Source organism: Vidua macroura, chromosome 6, assembly GCF_024509145.1.
Source record: "Vidua macroura isolate BioBank_ID:100142 chromosome 6, ASM2450914v1, whole genome shotgun sequence".
Classification (NCBI taxonomy): Eukaryota; Metazoa; Chordata; class Aves; order Passeriformes; family Viduidae; genus Vidua; species Vidua macroura.
The window spans coordinates 32,144,793-32,167,504 of record NC_071576.1 but is presented as its reverse complement, the minus strand read 5'-3'; the positions used below and the strand labels follow the sequence as shown (position 1 = coordinate 32,167,504).

The window sequence follows — 22,712 nt, the reverse complement described above, 5'->3', positions numbered from 1 at the left end:
AGAGCGGCATCTGCCCCCAGCGCCTGCGTGGACCAGATGGCCGTGGAGCAAAGGGGTGCATGTGGCTTTATAGGGGGCGGGCAGAGAGGGGCAGAAGCCCCCCTCGCCCAATGGGGACAGGCTACAGGGGGGTGATGTGAACCACGGCAACCAACGGGAGCACAACAGGGGTGTGTACAGGGTTCCGGGACGAACGGGAATGCAGGAACGGGGTAACAGACACAGAACTCTCAGGAATGGACAGAGGGGTGGTCACAAGACTGGCATGGGGATGCTCCAATGGTAAGTGACCCAGAGCGGACCATAGTGCAGGGGAAATGGGGGTACATAGAACCGGCTAACTAACATTTATCAGAACCCCTAATCTGAACCCAACCTGGGATGCAACAGTGTAGTGGAAGAACTGCTGCAGTAGGAGAAGCTGGAGTGGGAAGCCATTCCTGCTCACAGGTCTTAATTCCTTGGTTTGTCTCCCTTGTAGCAGCCTTTCCTGGGTGCAGCCTGTGAGGAGCTTTGAGGAATGTTCTCTGGGGGCCTGTGCAGGGGACAGGGGTCTGTGAGGAGCATGACAATATTGGTGACCTGACTTTTTCTGTCATGGTAGAGACATCTACCTCATCTTGTTCTGCTGTCTGCATGCCAAGCCAGCCCCTCAGCCAGAATCCTTGCCACTCATTTATCTCATAAGTCCAGAATGGAAGGACCATGTCAGCTGACCAGAGAGGTGTGTGGTTTGGGCAGGAGAGGCCAGAGCTCATGCTCAACCCATTCTCTGTGGCCCTGGCCATGCCCCTTCCTGTCCTCTCTTCTCTCTGCTCAAACCTGTGCTGCCCCTCTGCTCACCAGACCCTTGAGCTGGTGGCAGAACCAGAGCATTGGTGCCATCAGAGAGACACTGCAGATGACAGCCTTTCTGCAGATCCAGTTAAGGGGTGTAAGATTTTTTAAAAAATAAAATGGAAATCCTTCTTCATTTGCACTGCTGGTTTTCAAACCATGGGGGCTTCTAAATCTGTTACAATACAGACGAGAAAACTTCAAAGTCCTAAGAGAAAGTAAAAGTCAGATAATTGCTGCAGGGAAGGGGAGAACAACTCCCTGATGAGGAAATCAGAGCAAATCAATAAACTGCTATTTTTGTTTCTCACAGTTTGGGGATGAAAGATACCAGAACTTCAAGAATTACCAGTGTACAAGCACTTTAGGAGGTGTCTCAAAGGAGAAGGAAGTTTCAAGTGTCTGCTTTTCTCAATCATGCAACTTTGAGATGTTGCTTAGTGTTTCTGTCTCTTCCAGACCTCTCAGTCATGTGTGCATGCTTGGCTTTCTGAGTGATACAGGTCAAGGGCAAAGTGCCATGCAACAGTTTTAAATTTAGTGATTCCCAAAACACAATTGTGTTGATGAGGTAACCAGCATAATGATGTGCTTTGTCATTTATAGAGTAATTTTTAAAAGATTAAAAACTTTTAAGATTTGGAAGACAGAGTAAGGCATGAATGTTTGGCAAGAATTTCAGAGATCTGCCAGTAAGGCAACGAGACAAATTGATTCTGTTTCCAAGGGCTTTTTGTTTTGTTTTGGTTTTTATTTTCAAGTGCTGCTCAAATATGCCAGAATACCAACTTTTCAGAAACTGAAGTTCTTTATTACTGTACATATATTGAACCATTCAGGACCCAAAAATATAGTTTAATTTTTCTTTATTGAACTGTGCTGCAGTTTAAGAAAATGCCCTCAGTTTGACAAGCTTAAGGCGTTGACCTGTGGGGCATTAAGTGAATAAATAAACTATTGCTAAGGTTACCAAACACTGTATTTCAGTAAACAGATGCTTCCAAGAGCCATAACTCACATACAGTTTAAAAGAAGCAGTATTGCTCAAATCATGTGAGTACTTGATAATCTGAGATTCCTGTTTCAAGTTAAGTGCTGTGGTGGACAACTTTCTGAATTGCATATTTTTTGCCTATTAATGCTTTATTAAGGAATTAAAGAATTAAAGTCTGGAAAATGGATCTGTTTGAGATCAACATATTGCCCAATACTTATATAGAGAAGCAGCATAAATCACAAAATACATTATTTTCGTAAAAGGAGGCCTTGGCATATACAGACATCCAGCTTCTTTTGGAATGAATCACACATAGAAGCTGAACTGCTCACTTCTATAGTGACTCATTTAAATACACTTCTTAGACCCTGCTTGAGAAACAAACAAATTCATCAGCACAAACATGCCCCATCTGCACTGTTTATTTCAATCACTGTTGATTCTTATCATGTTGTGTTTTGAGTGACGGGGGGACCCAGTGCCCTAAAATGGACATAAAGCCATGTGTAGTGTGAATGGAACGAAACCTTGTCTCCTTTACAATTCAGGAACCAGAGTGTAAAACACTTCTTAATGTGTGAAAACTTCAAGGAAATGTTAACCTGGCTTGGTAAAAGGAACATCAGCAGCCCTGTGGAAATGAACACATTGTTTTGACTACTTCAGTTGAAAAGCACTTTGGTATCTGAAGCAGTCTACATTGTGTGGTCAGATGTAATATGAGTTTTATTCCCCTTAATTGTCAGGAAAAATAGGGGAAGATAATATCATTAGGCCACTGACAAAACCTCAGGCTCATAATACTTTCTGATGCTGAAATTGATAGTTTGTAGATTGTATCTATTTGGATATTACTATAATCCAAAAAATGAGAGACTAAATTGAATATCCAGTCACCTTTTAAATGCTTTCTAACCCAGTCTGGTGTCTGTGAATATGCTGTGTTTCTTTCTGTTTGGCTTAAGCAGCTTGAGTAGGAGAATGTGATTATAAATAACTATTTACATTTGCCATCTTTGTCATTTTCTGATAATATCATTTTTGTGTGTTTGTTTAGGCAACATCTGGAAAGGCCATCAGTTTACAGTATTTCACCTCTAAGGTAATTTTTTGTATTAGATAGATGACAGAAACCAGTAGAATTACAAGTACTTTCATTTATTTTAGAAAATCCATGAAAAAGAGCATGTTTTTAAGCTAAGACTCAATATTGTTTGTATTTCTCAGATATCTTTCAATTAAATGATGCCATACAAACTATGTGTGTAGAGCCTTACATGATGTTGCAAACTGCACTGTTGTGGAATACATTGGTTATATGTAGGAGTCATTTAATACATTTTTATGCTTATTAATCTGGAAGTATCTTGTGTAACATTATCACATTTACTCCTTTTTTTCTCATTGTTAGCTACCAGTTACTTATAATTTCAGTGTTTCCCCGTGGAAAAGAATGATTTACTCTAAATCCATCTTTTCCGCCATATGAAATTGCTGACCATCGGAAAAGTTGGAGGAAGAGCTGCTGAAAAAGATGGGAGGGGACAGGGACTCTGGGGTCACTGATTTCTATGCCAAAGGATTACAGCACAATTTTCTGCTTCAAATAAGATGCCTTAAACAACAGTTTTGGATCATGCTTACTCCACAATTGGATTGTATCCCTTTTGTTGTGCAATATGCAAATTTCCAGATAGTGACAATACCTGCCAGAAATAATGTCTAGTTACAGGGCCTTAAATTTTGAGTTACTGGTCTAATGAAATGCTCCAAAGAATTTCCAGCATATTTGGGTAGTCTGATGAAAATCTGTTAAGTCTAAATTTTATTCATTCCAGGCTACACTGGAAGAGGAAGACACTTTAACTTGCAAGAGTGGAGGTGGGGGGGGAGGTGGGGAGGAAGACAGATATAAGAATTAACTTCTACAATTGAAATATATACTCAGAGTGTTTTTTTATGTAGGATTGAAGCTGGATCTTCCTATATATTGCTTGCCAACTCACCAACTTAGTAACACCTGGCACATCTAAGAACTATCTCAAATTAAAATGCAGTTGTGAGTTTGTGGGAGGTGTAAAAGATCAAATAACCAAACGAATAACCAAATAGTCAAATGAAGTCCATTTCTCTTTTTCCATTATGGTATTTTGCTGTATTATGATGTAGGTATATGCTTAGGCTAATCCAGTGAGCCAAATCCAAATAAATATCTCCAATATTATAAATAATACAAATAAAGCTCTCCATAAAGGTACTGTTTGTATATGTGGACATGATCAGGACACGAAAATAAGCATATGTGCCTGGGTGTCCCAACAGCCTCTAGCGTGCTAACACGTATTCCAAAGCTTCATTCTACCTGATGTGTCATTTTCTGAATCACTGTACTCTCAGTGTATGAAGAAATTGTGAAGAGGATGTTTGTTTTTCTGACTGGGGAGAGAAATGTATGCTTTCTTGGAGTTTCCTTTGTTGATTTGTCATTCCTTGCTCAAGTTGGCTAGGCTTGCCATAGCTGAAGGTGACCTGATTTTGATCCTGTCAAATTCCATTGCCTGCGACAGACGGAAGTGCCGCAGAATAGTTGCTGTATAGTTGAGTGGCAGGATCCAGCCACTCAAGCTAGGTATGCGCAATGCCTCATCTTAGAGATAGCACAATTGCAGCCTCTAAGCTTGCTCAGTGATATTTTTTCTGCAAGTTTCCAAACTCTGTCATTAAGCACAGTAGAAGTTGCACAGACTACACAGAAGGAGTGGTGAGACTATTTTGCCATATGATTCCATGGCCAGTCTAGCCAAAATCTTTAAAGTCTTAACTTCAGAGAGTTATTACTAAGACTTCTAATCAGGTATCTGAACACTGTATATTTAAAAAATTACATCTGATTACTGACAAAGAAGACTGATTCTAAATGCCTTAGGTGCTACAAACTTCCTGATCCAGAGTCACCCTGCTGTGAAAAGCAATTGACAGCAAATGATTGATTAGAAGAATGTTACAAAGAAGTTTTTCTAACATATATGCTTGCTGAAGGTTGTTTTATTTACAGCACCTTTTCCCTCCAAACATTCAAACAAGTTACCTGCAACACTGATTTTCTCAAATGTCATGAGCTTTAGACATGTTCCCGCTTGTAAAAATGACATTAAGTGTATTACTGGACTCATCTTTACCACTTCCCTTTTGTTTTGAGTCTGCTCAGTTAACAGTTTTTCTCCCAAAAAGCACACCAATTCATTCAGGACTGTGCAAATTATTGTAACTTTGCAGTTTATGCGTTGTGTTCTGTAAGAAAGCCAAATTTTTATACCAAAAATGCAAACATTAAAAAAAAAGTCTCCCATGCTACTCCACTGCCTCTTCTAGCTGTGGTTTGTGAGAAACCATCAACGTACATTTTAATTCCAAGAAAAAACCCCTTGAAATTCCTAGAAAAATCTTGAAAAACTGTGAATCTATTCTCCTTTTATACAGAGAAGAAAAAAAAGAAAACTTTCCACATAATGCACAACTTTTGTGGAACACTTTTTTTGTTGCTTAGCTTTGCAACACCTTGGAACATGAACTGAGCTGCCTTGTTCACAGCTATCAACTCCCTGAGGTGGTGGCAAGGTGAGTGTTGTGACAGTGATGGTAAAACCCTTTGTGGATCAGTTCCATGGTAAATAATTCTGTTGATGATGCAGAACACTGTACAGAGAATCCTAGTCGTCTTCCAACTCTTTTTCAACCTTCTGGCATATGATCTAATTCTGTAAGTAGATAAATATTTGTTATTGCCTCTTGAGGTAGCTTTTCTTTTTTATTCTGGAAAACACCTTACTTTTACAATTAGCACCTAGGTGTAGTCTTAAATGCCCATCAGATTTTTGAGCTGAGTTCCTTTATAAGATGTGTTTTGGGTTTTTTCTGTGCTCAGGACAATTTTTATTTCAAACATTCTGGTGAAAAAAGAAAAAAAAAACCAAAACCAAATCAAAAAACAATCAACTCAACCCAAAACAAAAAAAGGAAGTGTGGCTGGAAAAATATGACACTTGCATCCCTCTCCAGGTTTTCAGTCAAATCAGTGGTTAAGAATGCCATTCCTTCCAAACTTGGGCGCAGACTTTAATGAAAGCTTTCATTAATAAGGGATTATTAAAATGCGAGGTACAGGGAGCAAGGTGGGCTTGTAAACTTGGTTTTTAGAGGCAATATATGTCCTTCATGTCATTTGAAATTCCATCTGAATAGGGACCAGAGTCTGTATTCAAGAGAGGACTGCCTTCCTGTCTGATAAGAGTACATGTAAGTGCTTTCATTGAAACAGAGTGGTTCAAGTCCATGCTAAAAATAAAGCATGTCTGTACATAGTTTACTGAGTCAAGAGTGGCTTGCTGTGAGATAACCCCAGTACAATTTTATCACTGCTATGCAAGTGTTCAGTAGTAGGTAGAAAAGCCCAAAACTGTTATTAATTTCATTCCCAGGCAGATGTAAACTTATCCTCTCACCTGGAGATCATTTCAGCTGTTTTTTTAATAGGTTGAATTTGTAAAAAATGTCTCCTCTGTAGCTTTCTGCTGAGAAATAGTTACTCCTTTTTATATTTAAAATCAGTGTACATGCTTCCAGTTATTTCTTGTTACACAAACCCGGTCTTACTAAAATTAATAGTTTGTCCCAGATTGTGATAATTTTTTATAAAACAAGTTAATATTTTTTAGTTCTACAGAATTTTAATTGTAAACTACATTATTGTAATATTCATGTTATGTTCCTGTGCATTTCTGTGAAAAGAGATTTTAGCTTACAATGCTGTAGCAAAACAGACTGCTTTACATAGTTTTCATGAAATCAAAGGAGTTAAGTCTGTCAGAAGAAAAGTTACTAATATGTAACTCAGCAGCTGAAATTATGCTGGAGTGAAATAATTTTTAGATCTCACCAAATTAAATCAGATAAGTTGTGGCTAGGTAAACAGAATGGCTACAAGTAATATTGTCTTTGAGAAGGTTTTTCTTTTTCTTTGTTTTATATGCAGGCATATTTTGGCTATCTTCTGGGAAATTACTCAAATATTTGCAGGTAAAATAACATTAATTTCCAGAAATTGCTGAAGTCATGCATCTGTCTATATCTATCTATCTATCTATCTATCTATCTATCTATCTATCTATCTATCTAAATCATAAATCCAGTTTATTATTCATCTGAAAAAGGTACTTCAGGCTTGAAGTAATCACACAGATTAGTGTCCTTGTTGAATTCATTACTCCAGATTATAGAGAGCTGTTAAATTATTTTTAATTGAAGTTTGTGAAAAAACAAAGCCTTATTTTTGTTACTTAGATAATAATAAAAAAAGGGTAAATAGAATTTCTATAGTGCCTTTACACAAACTTTTTCTCTAAATCCATGTTGGATATCTCATCTCAAGCCTGCCAGGCTGAATGGAAGATCAAAAGTGCCATTAGCAATATAGTTTATCATCGACCATAGATGCAAATGTGCTGGATAAAATGTCAAAAGAGTAGAAACAAAATAACACAAGGAAGAAAAGATGGAGTTGGCTCCAGCTCTCTATAGGGTAAACCACTATTACTGTAATTGAATCCACAAATGCTTTTGTGCATATACAACTGAAAAACACTGGGAGATGGCAATAAGCCACTCCCATAGTTCAGAAAACTGCAGATTAACTATAGTTTTTAAAAAAGTAACGTATTTTATCAAAGTAATTCAAAATAGTTTAGGTGTTTGTCCCTTGCTTTTAAAGGTACTTTTCAGAGTAAAAAATAATTCTTACAGGGTTAATACAATAGTTTAAAAATTCTTTTCAACCTCATAATCAGAGAGACCAAAGTCAGAATTTTCTTGAATCTTTTTTTATCCCGACATTCTTAATGCTTTGTGTATCACATCACAGCTCAGCTCATTCATTAGTTGTCCTAAAATTGTGCTACTGTGGTGACAGCACTTCATACAATCTTAGGCAAAATCTTTTTATACTTTCATTTTTCTGGTTCATTTAGTAGCAAGAAATTTTTCAGTCACAGTTAAAAACAAAATAAAACACACTCTAAAAACTAATAGAAAGCAAGAAAGCAAGTCTTTCATATGCTCAGGATATTCATATCCTCCTTCCTTTGAAAATGGAAGGAGGAAGTCAAATGCCTGATCTCAGCCTGGGACCTTTGGAAAAGGTACCAAATACAGAACATTCAGGTTTTTGGATGAAAAGTGGAATGAAATGAGACATAGGGTCTGGAGCTCCTCAGCTTGCAGGAGGCAGCTACTAGAAAACTGGGTTAGAATAATTCTGGTCTCTGAAGGTGTCACAAACCCACAGTGGTGGCACCACACACCCTCAGTAGCTGCTTGGAAAGGTGGCTTTGTTAAGTTCTCAGGAGCATACCAATTTAGAATGAAAAATGCACTCCCCTTGAATTGGAATGAGCCCATTAAGGTGCAGAAGGCTGAAGCAGTCACAGGAATTCCAGCGTTGGATCATTTACAGAGACCTCCCATTCCTGCCATTCCATGCTTCAGCTCTCTGTCTGTCTGGAGGATATTCCTAGAAGGTCATGAAACTCACAAGGTGAAGTGGAGAGTAATATGGTTTCTTTACAAGAGAGAACACCTCTCTAACTCTCTTCCCCAGTGGGATAAATATACATTTTGCTGAAGTGTTTCTTAAAAATTTAGACATTTTGAGTGAAAATAATAAAATACCTTGTTTTTTCTTGAAGATGTTATTGCATCAAAACACATTTATTTCTAGTCCTGTATTCTTACAAGGTTCATGTTTCTTCCTTCCAAATTTTGAGAAATCCTCACATAGTTGAGGTGCTGGAGATGACCTCAAAGATGCTAATTAATATTCCAGAATGTTAACGGCATAGCATGAGGAGGAAAGTGGGTTACCGAGGAATGGCAGTAATCACTCAGTAACTGAAGTTGTGCCACAGCTCTGTTATAAATTTTCATTTTGATGCTATATCACCATGTCTACCCCTCCACCCATAATATTCTGCTGAAAGAGAAATCCTGGAATTAATGAAATATAACATAACCCATCTCATCCTAGAGAAGATTGTTAAAATATGAAAACAGGTTTAAACCTAGGAGGGAGAAGGGATATGAAATCTCACTGTTTTTAGTATTGGCAGGATTTCAGTAGTGTATAGGCAAATTGCCTTTGGTTTGCTTGTCCTCTCCCCCCAGTGGTAACTGACTGCAAGTGTGGGAAATATAGCAAATACAGTAAATCAATTAAAATATGAAGCAGAGTGTACTGGCCTGTGCAGTAATTCAGCTAAAAGGTGAATGCTCTGTGGGAACTGAGTGTGCCCAGTACAGGCTGAATCCGCAGTAAGGATCTGTGGTGTTATTGCAATCCTTCCTTCACTGTAAGACAACTCATGTTTTTCAGAGGTTAGACTGGCCTTATTAAGTTTTGCGGACATCAGAATCTCTCATGGTAATAATTGAATCATCCTGAAGCATTCAAAGTTTCAGCCAAAAAAGCTAATATTTGCTGAAATCTGGAACAGTTACAGAAGTGTGAAATGCTGAAGAATATTTATTTCAGGAAGTAATTAAAATTTTGACAATCATTAAAGGACATAAAGAAGTTTGTCTGAGTAATTTCATCCATTAAATGATTACCACAGTCTGGTAATTTAATTGTTACTTTTGCTAGTAGCTAATAGCTTTTTCTTACTGTTGGTTTCTATTTATCACTATGTCCTGGAGATCACTACTGAAGTCGTAAACACATTGTACTTGACACAGCAATGATAAAAAATAATCATGGGCCCAAAATCTGATATGGACACTCTATCGTTTTTCTGTCTATGATTGAAGACCCATAAAAATGACATCCTTATATGTCTTCTAAATTTCAAAAGTGATCCTATTTCTCCTTAGGCCGTTAACCTCAGGCCTACTCCTCTTCCCATGACTGTTCTCAGTCTTTTATTTAAGATATTATCAATGCAAGGATCATCAAATGCCAGGAATTTACAGATAATCCCCAATGTCATCAGAAAGAAAGCAAACTTCCAATAACTTTGTACACCTCATGTCACTTTGGTTTTAAAATTCCCATGGAAATTTGGTCAGCAACCAGATTAAAATAAACATTTAAGCATTTTGAAAATGGCAATGCAGTTCTGTTTTTTCAAAATTCTTGTCGTGTTCTTGGCTTATAACATCATTGACATGACTTGGTCATGTTTTGTTAAGTTGACCTTGCCTAGGAGAAGTCCAGTTTTGGGACAAGGTTAAGAGGCAACAAGAGGTTGTTTTTGAATGTAAAAAGATCATCATTTGTCCTTATAAACAGTGCTAGATCTGAACTAGTCTCTTTCTAAATCCAGCTGCTGGGTCATGGAAAGCATTGGTTTCCTGGCATAAGAACCAGAAACAATGCAGAAGAGAGGGTGAGAGTGAGTGTGTTTGGTGAGTGGAATGGAGATTGCTTGAAAGGTCAAGTAGTGCAAGGATTACAAGTTGGACAGGAGCTGGAAGGCCGTGAGAAATTGATGTAGGTATAACTTGTCCCAGTACGGTGTGGGACAAGGGGCAGGACAAGTGTCAGCCAAGGACCTGTAGAGCTGTGCTGCCTGATGAGGAAAGCCAAACCACATAGTGTGTTTGTGTCTTCGTTCTGTTCCTTTTGACCTTCATTCTTTCGGGACCATTTTTAGAAAGCTTAGTCATTGTGTGGCATTAGCAATATATTTCCTGGGAGTTCTGGGACTTTTTGAGTGTTGCAACCTTAAATGTTTCTTAGGAAAGTGTTTTATTTAGGAAGCATCTTTAAGTAGTAAGGTCAGTGTTCTGTTTTGGGGCAAAAGTTTCCCTCTTGTCAAAAAGAAACTCTTCTGCATTATGTAATTTTGTCTTCTTGGTAGTAAGTTTTCTTAATGATGATGGCAACTTGTTTATTGTTGAAGAAATAGTTACATTTCACTAGATGGAGTTTTGAAGGAGGGGCAACGGAAATGTATCAATCAAGATAAAAATAAACAGTTAAAATTGCTGACTGTATTTTGCTGTAACTGTATGTATGTGTTACACATTTTGAATCCTCATGCTTTGTTGTTGGAGAAAACCTGGTGTGAGAAAGCTACAAGACAGGAATATTTGCTATATTCTTTTACAGAGAAGTTTTTTCTCTCAACAATTGCTAGGAAAAAGTTGGTTTCAGACAAACAAAACTATTTAAAATATTATATATTTATTTATAAGTTATATATAGCATATATATGAAATGGAAATATGATTTTTTTAAGGAATTGCCATGGAAGAAAGAAATACTCGATAAAGGATGTTATTTAGTTAATGGTAAAAAGTGTTAGTTATGAGTAAAATCATCAGAAAAGTCCTCTCCAGCACTATCTGTAGCACACTTGCCTTCTGCAAGTCATCTGCCTGTCATAGCACCAATTTATTGCACCAATAACTGAGTGTCTACTATTTTTTATAATGCAATGATAAATTATACATAAATATACTATGAACAGATGAAGAATATTTTAGTGAACTTTGTCTCTGATAAAAATTTTCATTCAGGGAAGACAAAATTATAGACTGATTTAGTTTGACAGGGATCAGAAGAAAAGTTAAGGAATGAAGTTATACTGGGTTTATAACTTGATAAATTATTTGAAAAGAATTTGAAGTGAAGGAAAAGAAAGAGGAGTCTTGATAAGGTAGCAACTTGATCATTAGTTAAATGGTTGTGATGGAAAAGCCTGGAATACTGACACCTGAAACAGCCATCAGTGCTGTGTTTGCGACACAGACAGAAAAATTTCTATTTTTAGGAAACTGGAATTGCTGAGTAATTACTGCTCTAAAGACATATCTCAAGTTCTTGATGAACATGGAAGACGCTATCACCTTTTTTGAAACATACTGCCATTTAAAGAAACTGTATTTTAAACTGTTGAAATTTTCTTTACAGTTCCAATTGCAGAAATGTGCTACTTCAAATCTGCTTGACAGTATACCTTTAATTGCTTGTCTTTCCTTTGCATAGGTGACTTTAGATGTATAGGACTCCCACTGACTACCAAAAGTTTGGCATAAGAAGATAAAAATAAGGTCCATAATTAAACTTTAAATGTAAAAGCATTTCTGGCATTAAGAGAGTTCCCAGAGCCATTCAGAGCTACGGGGTTTTAAGGAGAAGATGTGTTCCTAAAGTCAATTGCTAAATAAAACTAAATTTCTTTATAAAGGAAAATTTTCTGCCTATGACTTATTCTCTCTGCTTGCTCTTACCAAATTCAAGCTAGGGCAGTTCTGACTGCTTGGCTATTTCATTCATTAAAATGACTGCTTGAATTCTACTACTGAACATGTAGCTACCCTGAAAGTTTGATGCAGTTGCTCCTCAGATGTCATCAGAGATGTACCAAAGCATGTTTATAGCTGCAGAGGCAGCTATAAATGAGTATTACTCAAAGGAAGCTGGTACTGTGTCTATATCAAATTTCTAAAAGGCTGCTTGAAAATGTTCTCAGCAAGAGTTTTGATTTCTTTCTTGTTTCAGGCTTACATAAATAATTGTATGAATTTCAGCACAAGAAGCAAGGAAGACTGATCCTGGGGCAGTGCAGGGAATCTTAAGCAAGACAAGGAGGGTTACTCATACTAGTATTATTTTCATTGCAGTTTGTTGGCATTAAGGTGCCAAGAATTTTTAATATACACTAAGAGGACTATGTGCCTGCTTACTGTCTGCACAATCAGAGCAGACTCATATGGTTTGTTTACTATAATACAACTGCTAAAGTCTGCAGTTGAAATTACTACAAGAAGTGAAATGATATGTTGTTTTTCACAGCTTTGTGTTATATTTTACAGAAACTTTTAAGCTATGTTGCTTACAGATTTTATTGAGGTATAGATTCTAGAATAGATAAATGTCTGTTTCTTTGCATAAAAGGAGTTAGTCACTTTCTGAAACCAAAACTTCAGGGATGGGCTCAGAGATTTCAAACTTTTCTATCAATATAAAAAAAGCTATTTGTCTGAATGGTTTATTTTTATTTTGCTATATTGGTTTTTGGTTGCTTTTTTTTTTTTTTTTTTAAGATACTCACTACAGTATGGAATAAACTAGGGCATTATTGCCAGTACAAAACTACTAAACATAACTGACTCCTGAAAAAATAAAGATCCCAATAAATATTAAAATTAGATTAGAAAGTCAAAACTAGAGAATTTCAGCAAGAAAATGGATTCGTTTTTAAGGTCAAAAAAAGATAAAATCACTAAATATTAAGGTCTTCTCTGGACGAGAGAGTGAGGTACAGATGCATGAATCTATGAGATAGACAAATTCAAGTATTGTAGCCCTGCCTGCTTGTCACATGTTTCTGGCAACATACCACCTTCTTTATCCTTGTGTTGCAAGTGGTGTAGAAACCCTGAAAGAAATGTCTCAGTAAGCCTATGTTTCTTATACATCTTTGTTATGGGAGCACGTTGAGTCTAATACTTCTTTACTCACAAACATGGACAGGAATGTGTGTATCAGTGCTTCTGTTTTAATGATGGTTACTTTAGTGCTCACCTTCCATGAAATGGTGCTTCATGGACATAGGACATTCATGCAATTATAGAGGAATTTGGTCTTTTTGCTCAGGTGGACATCATGAGCAAAATGAACATGGGAAATTTATACTTTATGCCCATTAACAGAAAATTCTGATCAATGTTTTGTGTATGAAGAAGAAAAGAATCCAAACAATTTGAAAAAAGAAATGTTCTTCTCCCCCTTTTCCCAAGTTCAACTCCAGGCAAGCACCTATCCTCCCACTTCTGAATCTCAGTTTCTCTCATTTTTATTAAGGGTTACCGTTGGTCCATACAAATTCCTCCACTGGGGTGAGGAGCAGTGCAGGAGGCTGGTGCTGTGTGTGCAGATTTTGTCTACAGCTCTGAGCCTCTTACTGGGCCTCTGCTGCTGTTCTTTTAACCAATTCCCCGGCCCGTGTGTAGGTTGCCTGTGCACTCAGCCCCTCAGGGCCATCTGTGGCCAAGTGTGGGTTGCCAGGTGCTGCAGCTCCTCAGGGACAGCCCCGTCCAGGCAGGGCTTGCAGCAGCTGGGAACCTCCTGCCCAACACCCACCCTCTCCACCCCCAGTGTGGGCGTGCTACTCAAGGTGACTGAAATTCATGCATAAAACATCCTTTGCCTGGAGTTAGGGGCTAGCTCCTCAGCTATATTGGAGATTTGTCTGCAAGAGAAGTGACCCAAGTTCTGCTCCCTATCCTGACTAAAATATAAATGTTTTATTTTACAGATTAGAAGAGCTTTAGCTAAGGAAGCAGAAAGACGCATGGCCCGAGTGATTCCTGAAAGAATGCCTGAAAGGTAGGAGTCCTTGATCCAGACAGGAGTCTGAGACTGAATTCAGACATGGACTCAAACTTGAGACCCTGTATACAAGCATGAGTGATTTGATCCCTCATCTTCCACATCCCATGTGAATGCTTTCTCATCCAGCTAATGAAAGTGATGTCAGTCACCAGCATGACGGTGTGTCTACAAGGAGCCTAATCCTGTCATTTAGCATGTCTTTAACTCAGTTACTGAATTTAGGTGCCAGATGGTCTAACCACAGTTTTTCTAGAGATCTCATGTAAGAGTAATGTCCCTTGCCCAGGCCATAATATTCCAGGAATGCCAGTGGCACAAGACTAATCATGTAGGTACATTTCAAGCCAAGAACATGGTAGAATTTTCAAGCACTGAGCATGACATAGATGTCTATCTGGGATATTCTGAGATGCTCAGTTGGTCCTAAAGGCTTAAAATCCTGGTTTAAGCACCAAAGGGTTTGAATTTACAAATGCAATTAATTTAATAATTTCATAATAAATAGAGAAAGAAATGACAAAAGACTGTGGAGGAATAGGGTCCTTTTGAGAAGGCTTGATAATAGACAAAATGTTCATGATTCCAGATATTTCTTGATTAGAAGAGCTTTATCATATCCTTTTTTTTCCTAGTAATGTATTCTATCAAACATGATAGATTAATAAGTTACTGAAGGTTTAAATAATTTAATCACCTGTAGAAATATCTGGCAAACATTTTTGTGTGTGGGTGAATATGTTCACAGAAGCTGCTTTGCACTTAATACTTCTGGCTTATAAGTATAACAAAAAAGAGCAATAAAATATCAATGCGATTGTCCGGAACACTGAAATAGTTGTTGTTCAGTTTGCTGGGACCACCCACACAGCTTCTATCTGTTAAGTTTTCAGGGACAACGTAAGTCTTCTGTTCTCTCATTGGATTTTACAGTGATGTACCTATATTTTGTTTGTCAGATCATTTGTTTCTCTTATTTTTAAGTTACTGGGGAAAGACTCCTTTCTTTTCCCCTCATAGAATATTCCAGTAAGCAGCAATTAAAAATTATTATTGGTTATTTTCAAATTACTTACAACTCACATAAGGAGTACTGTATTGTAATTACTTGCTGTTTTTACAATAGATATACATTCAAGGTAATTGTATCCACTGTTCAGCGTTTCTGCGCTTGCTTTGGTGACTGCATTTGCAAGTGCTGAATGCTTTCTGATAGATGTAGGCATGAAACTACTTATTTAACTCCACTGAAATCTCTGGGACTACTTGTGTCCGCAGGGTTACGCGTGATTCAGTATTCTGCTGGATTGGGGTCAGAAAGTTCAGTGCTCTTTCAGCGTGGCTTATTAGGCACTGACCATGCAGTTTTAAAGTCTTAATTTAAAGCTTAATTTAAACCTGGACAAGGCCAGATTTCTATCATGTAATGCAATCTACTCTTTTCAGTTTCCAGTGTCATGTTAACTTGTGTGTAGACAGAAGGGCAACAGCACCACTTGCATAGTTAATGAAGGGCTGATCAAGTCATAGGGTAGTGTGTTGACAATAAATTTAACTAATAGATTTAGCTTAATTTTTAAAAGAGTCCTAACTGCATATTGTGTATAGACAAACATGTCTGATGCCCAGCATGACTCATGTTTAGTTGTTAATATAATCCTGGAGATAAGGTATTTGACTAGAGCATACCTTCTTGCATGCTGAAACTGAGATCGTTATATAATACCAGGAGCAGCAAATAACTTTTTCAAAGTCGCATGGAAACCATTCAGGAGTGGGAACTGAACGCCAATTTCATTGTCACCTATAAGGAGCCAAACAATAAGGCATTGTAGGCTCACAGTCTGAGCTCAGAACAGGAGGTTTAAGTGCACCAGCCAGTAGGCAAACTCATCCAGGCTAAATCCTGCCAGATAGAATATATCTGTTAACAGACCCATTAGGTGCATTTTAGATGTTTAAAAACTTTGTGAGAGATGTTCATGGGATGAACAAGGGGCGATGCAATGCAGCAGGCGTTTCGTAGTAAGAGTGAGTTCATAGCAATCTTTTATTCACAGTATATTTTACCATGTGAGCAGCTCTTTTTATTTTCATTTTACAGACTGGAAATGAAGAAGTTAGGGGCTGTGCTTCACATGAACAATAATATTTTAAACTAAGGAAGGAAGATGCTAGAGAGGTAGAGAGGAAGTGATGAAAATGGTTTTTGTTTAGTGTTTTTGTGGAGAAAAATTGTTCTGATATTCTAGTTCTGAATGCATACTGGTGTAGTCATTTACCAAGTTACCAATTTTATTTCATTGTATAAAAGCACTAATAAGAATTTATTCCTACCAATCTCTTAGGCATTTATAAGAAAGTTCTCTTTATTCCTCATTATCAATTGAGCAACGATGAAAAAAAAAATGAGCAGGGTCAGCATACTAGGATCTTCCCTTTGCCTAGTTAAATCCAACAATGAAATAACAGTGGAAAGCAGCTGGATTTAAGAGACAGAAGAGCCAAGATGGGTCTGACTATATAGAAGTCCTGCCCTGAGGTAAGAACCTTTTGAAAAAGTCCATAGTATCCTTTAAAAATATCACAAGAGAAATTGTGTCCTGGTTAATGATAAGGGCTAGAGTTGTAATAATTCTAATTATAGTCTAATTAATTATAGCATTCTAATATTAGAACTCTTCTACTTGAGAATACAGAATTAGAAAGTTTCATATGTCATCACTCCCTCTAAATATGCAGAACCTCTGTCAGAGATAACGCAGGAGAAAATGTGTTAAATCAATACTTTCTCCCTTTTGCTCTGTATGCCTTCTGGTAAAACTGAACAAGGATACAGACAGCTGTTATCAAAACTGAAACAGTGATTTGATGAAGGAATCAGAATTTAAATTTTAGCAGTCTCATTTTCGTGGAATACTTCCTTCAAGTATTTTCTGAAGAAGACAGAGGCAGAGCACCACTGTATTATAATGGCAGCACCCTTCAGGATGTTCTGCCAAGAGGAAGCTCCATCTCTCTTCCTGGCAGAGGTGACAATAAAGATTTTCATCTTGAATTTATTTCCAGGCAGCAGTTAGTGTTTGCCCTCCAAACATGGCAGATTGCATTCATTAAAAATCATGTTCAAAAATTTTGATGAGGAGAAGAATCTTTGCTGCTCCTGAACTTTTACAGATGTGCAGATATTCACATGCATACCTCACACATTGCAAGGCTAGCATTTACATGTAATAAATATCAGATTGTCCTTCAATCATTGGCATCATTTTTTGTACTCATTAAAAGGAATAATGAATTGAATCAAACTGTGGTGAATCATATCACTCATTGCAAGTGAGATATTGCAGTCCCATCTACAATAGGAAATTGTAAGAAGAAAGAAAATCCAGGAGAAAATCCAAAAGAATTTGCAGTTCATAGCAGGTGTTGCATAGCTGTATGGGATAAGCCCACAAAGTTTGGTACTTGTATATCTGTATGCTGATGCAGTTGTTCTGCACCAGCACCTCCACAAAGCAGAAGAGTAGGAAAAGCTGCAGGTAGGATTATTCATTAATTTCTAGTGTATCCCAGTGAAGATTCTTTCATATCAAATACAGGAGTAGTCAGTCTTCAAAATAACATCATGTAAGGGAATTTCCCATAAATTTTGTTTCTATTTGTTTTATATTCAAGGGGTTGTCCAGGGAATATTTCTTTAAAATTCCTGGATAACAGAAGAGTCTGGTGATAAATTATTACAAGAGCCTTCATTTCCTTAGTGCTAGTTCATATGTGACAAAGTTTGAAAATATTTTTGTATTGCAACACTTAGACATTATGGAAGTTAGTAAGGCCTAAAGGGGCAGGGAAACACAGCTAACATCCCTTTATCAAGAACAGTAGAATCTTGTCTTCTCATTCTGAGAAACATGATTTTAGATCCAGGTTGGGACTTACATCTAATTATATCTGTAAACTTTCTCAGATAGTTGTCTGCTATTTCTGTGGATCCATAAATCCCCATTGCTGTGTATATATAAAGAAAACTCATTAAAAATGCCAAAGATATCAACAACAAAAAATTTATAATCCAGTCTGGAAAATCGAACCCCTTACAAGATACTACTCAAGAGGCCTGAGGTAATTTATACATTAAGTTAGAAATAGAACACAAAATTCTTATGCTTCATGCACATCTCAATAATAACAGAGCACATAGACATTGTGAACACCAGGTTTCATACAGTAAACTAGGGAGGGCCAAAAAGTCAAAATTTTTAGACTGAATTTAAGATTTGAATTGGGCTGTAGTAAATTATTTTGTAAGATGTCCACACCTCAAATTTCTTCTAGTGTCATCTACTTGTGTGCCCTTCTTAACTCTGCCAGAATAAGCCTTCAGATTTTTATTCCCCAAAGACCTGTTATAATGTGAAATGAGACTGTGCTATTTTCCTCAGATATGGTCCATACTGTTTTCAGTTTTGAGGAGCAGATATTAGTATTTGGTCCACTTCATATCTCCTTGCTACATTTCCCCTGGGTTTCATAGACCTGTAGTTCTCCCATTGGACTTTCAGCTTAGGTGTTCCAGTCTGTGACCTAGGGAAGCTAGAAAATTTTGCTGCTATAACATGAACATGCTCTTATTCTGTCATGCCTGACTTACACAAAGCTAATAATTGTTTCTAAAATTGAGCTTTACTTCTTGAGAAAGATGTAAAAGGAGCTGAACTTATGTTTATTTCCAGGGTACTTATGTATTTATGGATTAATCTTTTCAAAATGAATGTCCTCATGTAAGATTCTCCTCTGAAAATGTAGTTTATGTGCCTGACCTTTGAAGCCACCTTTTTGTAGACCTCTGGCTGAAACACTGGTTGTATAATCAAGTTAGGACTTGGCTTATTTTTCTTCTGTTAGTCATGAATGGGTAAGGAATGAACTAGCATGGCTTCCAATGACACATTTAGTGTGTTGTCTTCCAGATTTTTCACAGAGTTCTCTCTCTGTGTGTTTACACATACATGCTTACAAGAATTAATAAAACTACAGGGCCTGTATTTTTCACAGTGTGAAGTCAGTAGTGTCTCTTTCGGAGATTGTGCTTGTCTTCTGTTGTCACTGTTTTTGTTCAGCCACAAAAAAAAACCCAAAAAAAAAACAAAAAAAAAAAAAAAAAACCCAAGCCTTGCTGCAATTAAGAGTTTTGGCATAGATTTTTAGACCAGTATTCAGGACATCCAGATGAAAAGAAATTTTGGTATTTGGTAAAGTTTATCCCCTGCATTTGTTTCCAGAAGGTCAATATAAGTCACAGTTTGCTATGCAAGCCAGAAGGCTGAAAAGAAGAAACATTTTAAGCATTCCTGCTTGGCTAGTCAGTATAGAGCTGACTATCTCCCTAGGTTATGAACATTCTACCTCCATTTTTTTTCTTTGAGCCCAGGTTTTACTGGTGTCATAATTTAGAATTTTGAATTTGTACAAATGGTGTCATGTGTGTTTCAAGGTCTGTTATTAAAACCGAACCCCATATAGGAATGCCTTCTTTTTCCTTATGCCAAATTTTTATTGGAAGAGAAATTCTAAGATGTACACTGTTGCGTTACACTTTTAGACTTGAATACATCTTTTTGCAGCAGATATATCTCCTTTTGTTTACTGTAGTAGCTGTTCTTTTATCACAGATCTGTAGATTGGCAGCAGTCTCTGTCAGATGCTCACATGAATTATTTTCATCATTTTGCATGTCTCTGTCTTGCTGAAGTTATGTACTAGTCCAAGCCAAAATTCATTATGCTGAAGCACACACATGGCAATATTATGATTATATCTTAGTGTTACTGGGAAAAGGCACCAAATAACATGTGATGTGTTGTTTTTATATCTTTTCTGTCATAAATTCTGTAAGTGATGTGGCAATTGAAGTGAAGCAAGATTGTTTGCAAAGTGTGCAGAGAAGGTTGTAAAAATTGCCCATTTTTGTAGTTTCCATATTCCAAACACTGGAAATTCATTCTTGTTCCTTTTCACCTGTCTCACATAGTGATGACATGCCAACAGAGAAATTCAGAATACAGCAAAACTTCCTTGGTATTTCATACAGTGAACTTTTCTCTTATCTTGGACTTGTCTTGCAGATGTTTTGTTTCCCTTATCTTGATGCAAATGAAAAAGATGAAAAGTATATTGTGTTGGATTCCTTTCTATACTTAACTTTTTTTGAATGCAAGCTGGGAGGCAGGATGATGGGAGGCTGTTGAGGACCGTGAATCATTTTGATTGCAATCCTATTTTTAGTGGACAGTCTTGGAATCTTCAAAACTGTAAAATGTTCTCAGCTGAAGGTAGAACAACTGGGCAGGCATCAAAACTTTAGTTATCCCTCCACCAATAATGTTTTTCTCCAGACAGAAGTATGCAGAAAATAGCATGTGGTAGGCTTGACTGGGAGTATGTAGATGTTCATAATCATAATTGTTTTCTAAATACTTTCTAAATGTATAGTTATAGGAATACCCTTTAGGTTTCTGATTGAAGAGTGCAGACCTATCCCATTTTCCAGTGTTGTGCCAAGGCCAGATCCATGTGTCCACCAGTCCTTTCCTCTGTGCTTACACTAGGTTCCTGTGGAAGTGAAATTCTCTGCATGGACTGGGAAAAAAAATTGGGCAGTATTTCAGCAAATCCCTAGTCTGTGTAATGGGAGAGTGTTCTAGGGATCTGGAAACAACTGAATCTCAAATATTGATGTATGTATTTCTCAAATTTTCCATGAGCAAAAGTAAACTTGGCAACAGAGAAAGTGAATAGGACTAAAGTGGAAGCAGGGGAGAAAAGGGCAGATGGGATTTTGTAGTAAAGAATGAAAGATGAGCGGGCTGCACAGTGCGGGTTGGATAGTGAGGTGAAGAAAGGTGGACTGTGTGATTTCCTGTTTTTATGGATACTCTTCAACAGGTGGAGGTAAACTTGGACAAAGCAACAGAATGTGCACCTTGAGTAGTGTGGTAACAGCAGTAAAGCCAAGGGGCTCTTAATTTCCTGATGTTTCTGTTTGAAGGAGCTCCGAAGGCTCCTTTAGTATCCAAAGTACAGGCCCTTGTCTCTTCTCTGCTGCACTGAAAGCAGTGGCTTCTTTCAAGGCTTGTCTCAGGGTTTTGAGGTTTTTATTTAATACTGATAGTTATGAAATAATCTGGACTAAGGTTTCATTCTCTTCATTGCCATCACAGGATTTGTGCAGTAAATTCTAGGCTTTAGATGTGTTCTGGTTTTCATAAGAACTTGTCACCCAAAAGCTGATGATGCTTTCATCTTGATAAGAATTATGACCTAGCAACTAGGAATGTGATTTTGGTCTGGGGATTTTCTTTCAGTGTAAATTCAATATCTTTTCCTAGAATAAACTCCACCTAATCTCTGATCCCTTTAACAGATGCTAGATGCAGTGCCATGTCAAAATTTGCTGCATATGGGATAATCTCAGCTTTAATTCAGTGATATTCTAGTCCTGGTGGCCTTAAGAGAGGAAAAAATAATAGTGGGTTAATAAAAGTGATGACATGAACTTTTTTTCCCTCAAAGCTTTAGTCCCAGAGTCATGCAATTTGACTTGGCAATTGGCTATGTTACTTCTTTTCTGCAACTGATACTGACACTGCAAGTGATGACACCGGGCATTGAGATAAGATTTCTTGTGATAGCAATTGTAAATAATAGGATCTACCTGTTGACTAATTACTTTCATATCATGAAAGTAATACACAGCATAGCGGTTGATTAATAAAGGAAAATTACATTGCATCATCCTGTTTATCCCTTTGACTTAGAACAATGACCAGTGGAAATACCTTATAATATTCTTATGTTATAAAATTCGTGTCTGTCATTGTACCAACCAAGAAAAGACTACTTAAAGGTCATCTCATGGATGGGGAAAGTTATGACTCATAAACCCCCAAAATATCTGAATTAGCAAATAGTTTTTGACGAAGAATAGAAGTATATTTTAATTATTCCCAGTGATATATTATTAATCATTTCCCATCTTTGTGTAATTTTTTCCCAGCTTGCACAAAGAACTCTTTGGCAGATAAAAAAATGCTTTGTGGCACTGAGTGATAGTACTTTTTATGACACAATATTTAAGAAGTTCTGACACTTAAGAGAGGTTCCAGGAAATATTAATCTACTTGGATGTGTAAAACCAAACACACAAAAATGTGGCAGCTGTAGCTGCTGAAGTTTTTCTCCAAAAATGAGGCAGTGAGGTTACCAGAGCTAAAAGGAGACTAAATTAATGTATTAGACATGCTGTAAAGATCAACCTGTAAGGAATGATGGAGGAGGAGCGGGAATTGGGAAAGCTACTGCACCGTTGTCATCAGCAAAGAATTTCCTCTGCAGTGTTTGCTATCCTCCTTTAAAAGACGAGAAAGTGTGCAGATGGAGTGTGAGAGGTTTTTAAGAAAGCTGTCTTCAGTTAGATCATCTCAACTT

The 22,712-nt window shown here is 37.2% G+C and overlaps 1 long non-coding RNA gene across 1 annotated transcript; it reads left to right on the top strand.

Moving 5' to 3' along the window:
• Window positions 1-222: 222 nt before the first annotated feature.
• On the top strand, window positions 223-6,921 carry LOC128809556 (uncharacterized). The gene is made up of 5 exons (XR_008437771.1): window positions 223-282; window positions 2,892-2,936; window positions 4,334-4,463; window positions 5,382-5,452; window positions 6,867-6,921. It is a non-coding gene; the product is annotated as an uncharacterized LOC128809556 (long non-coding RNA).
• The last annotated feature ends 15,791 nt before the right edge of the window (window positions 6,922-22,712 follow it).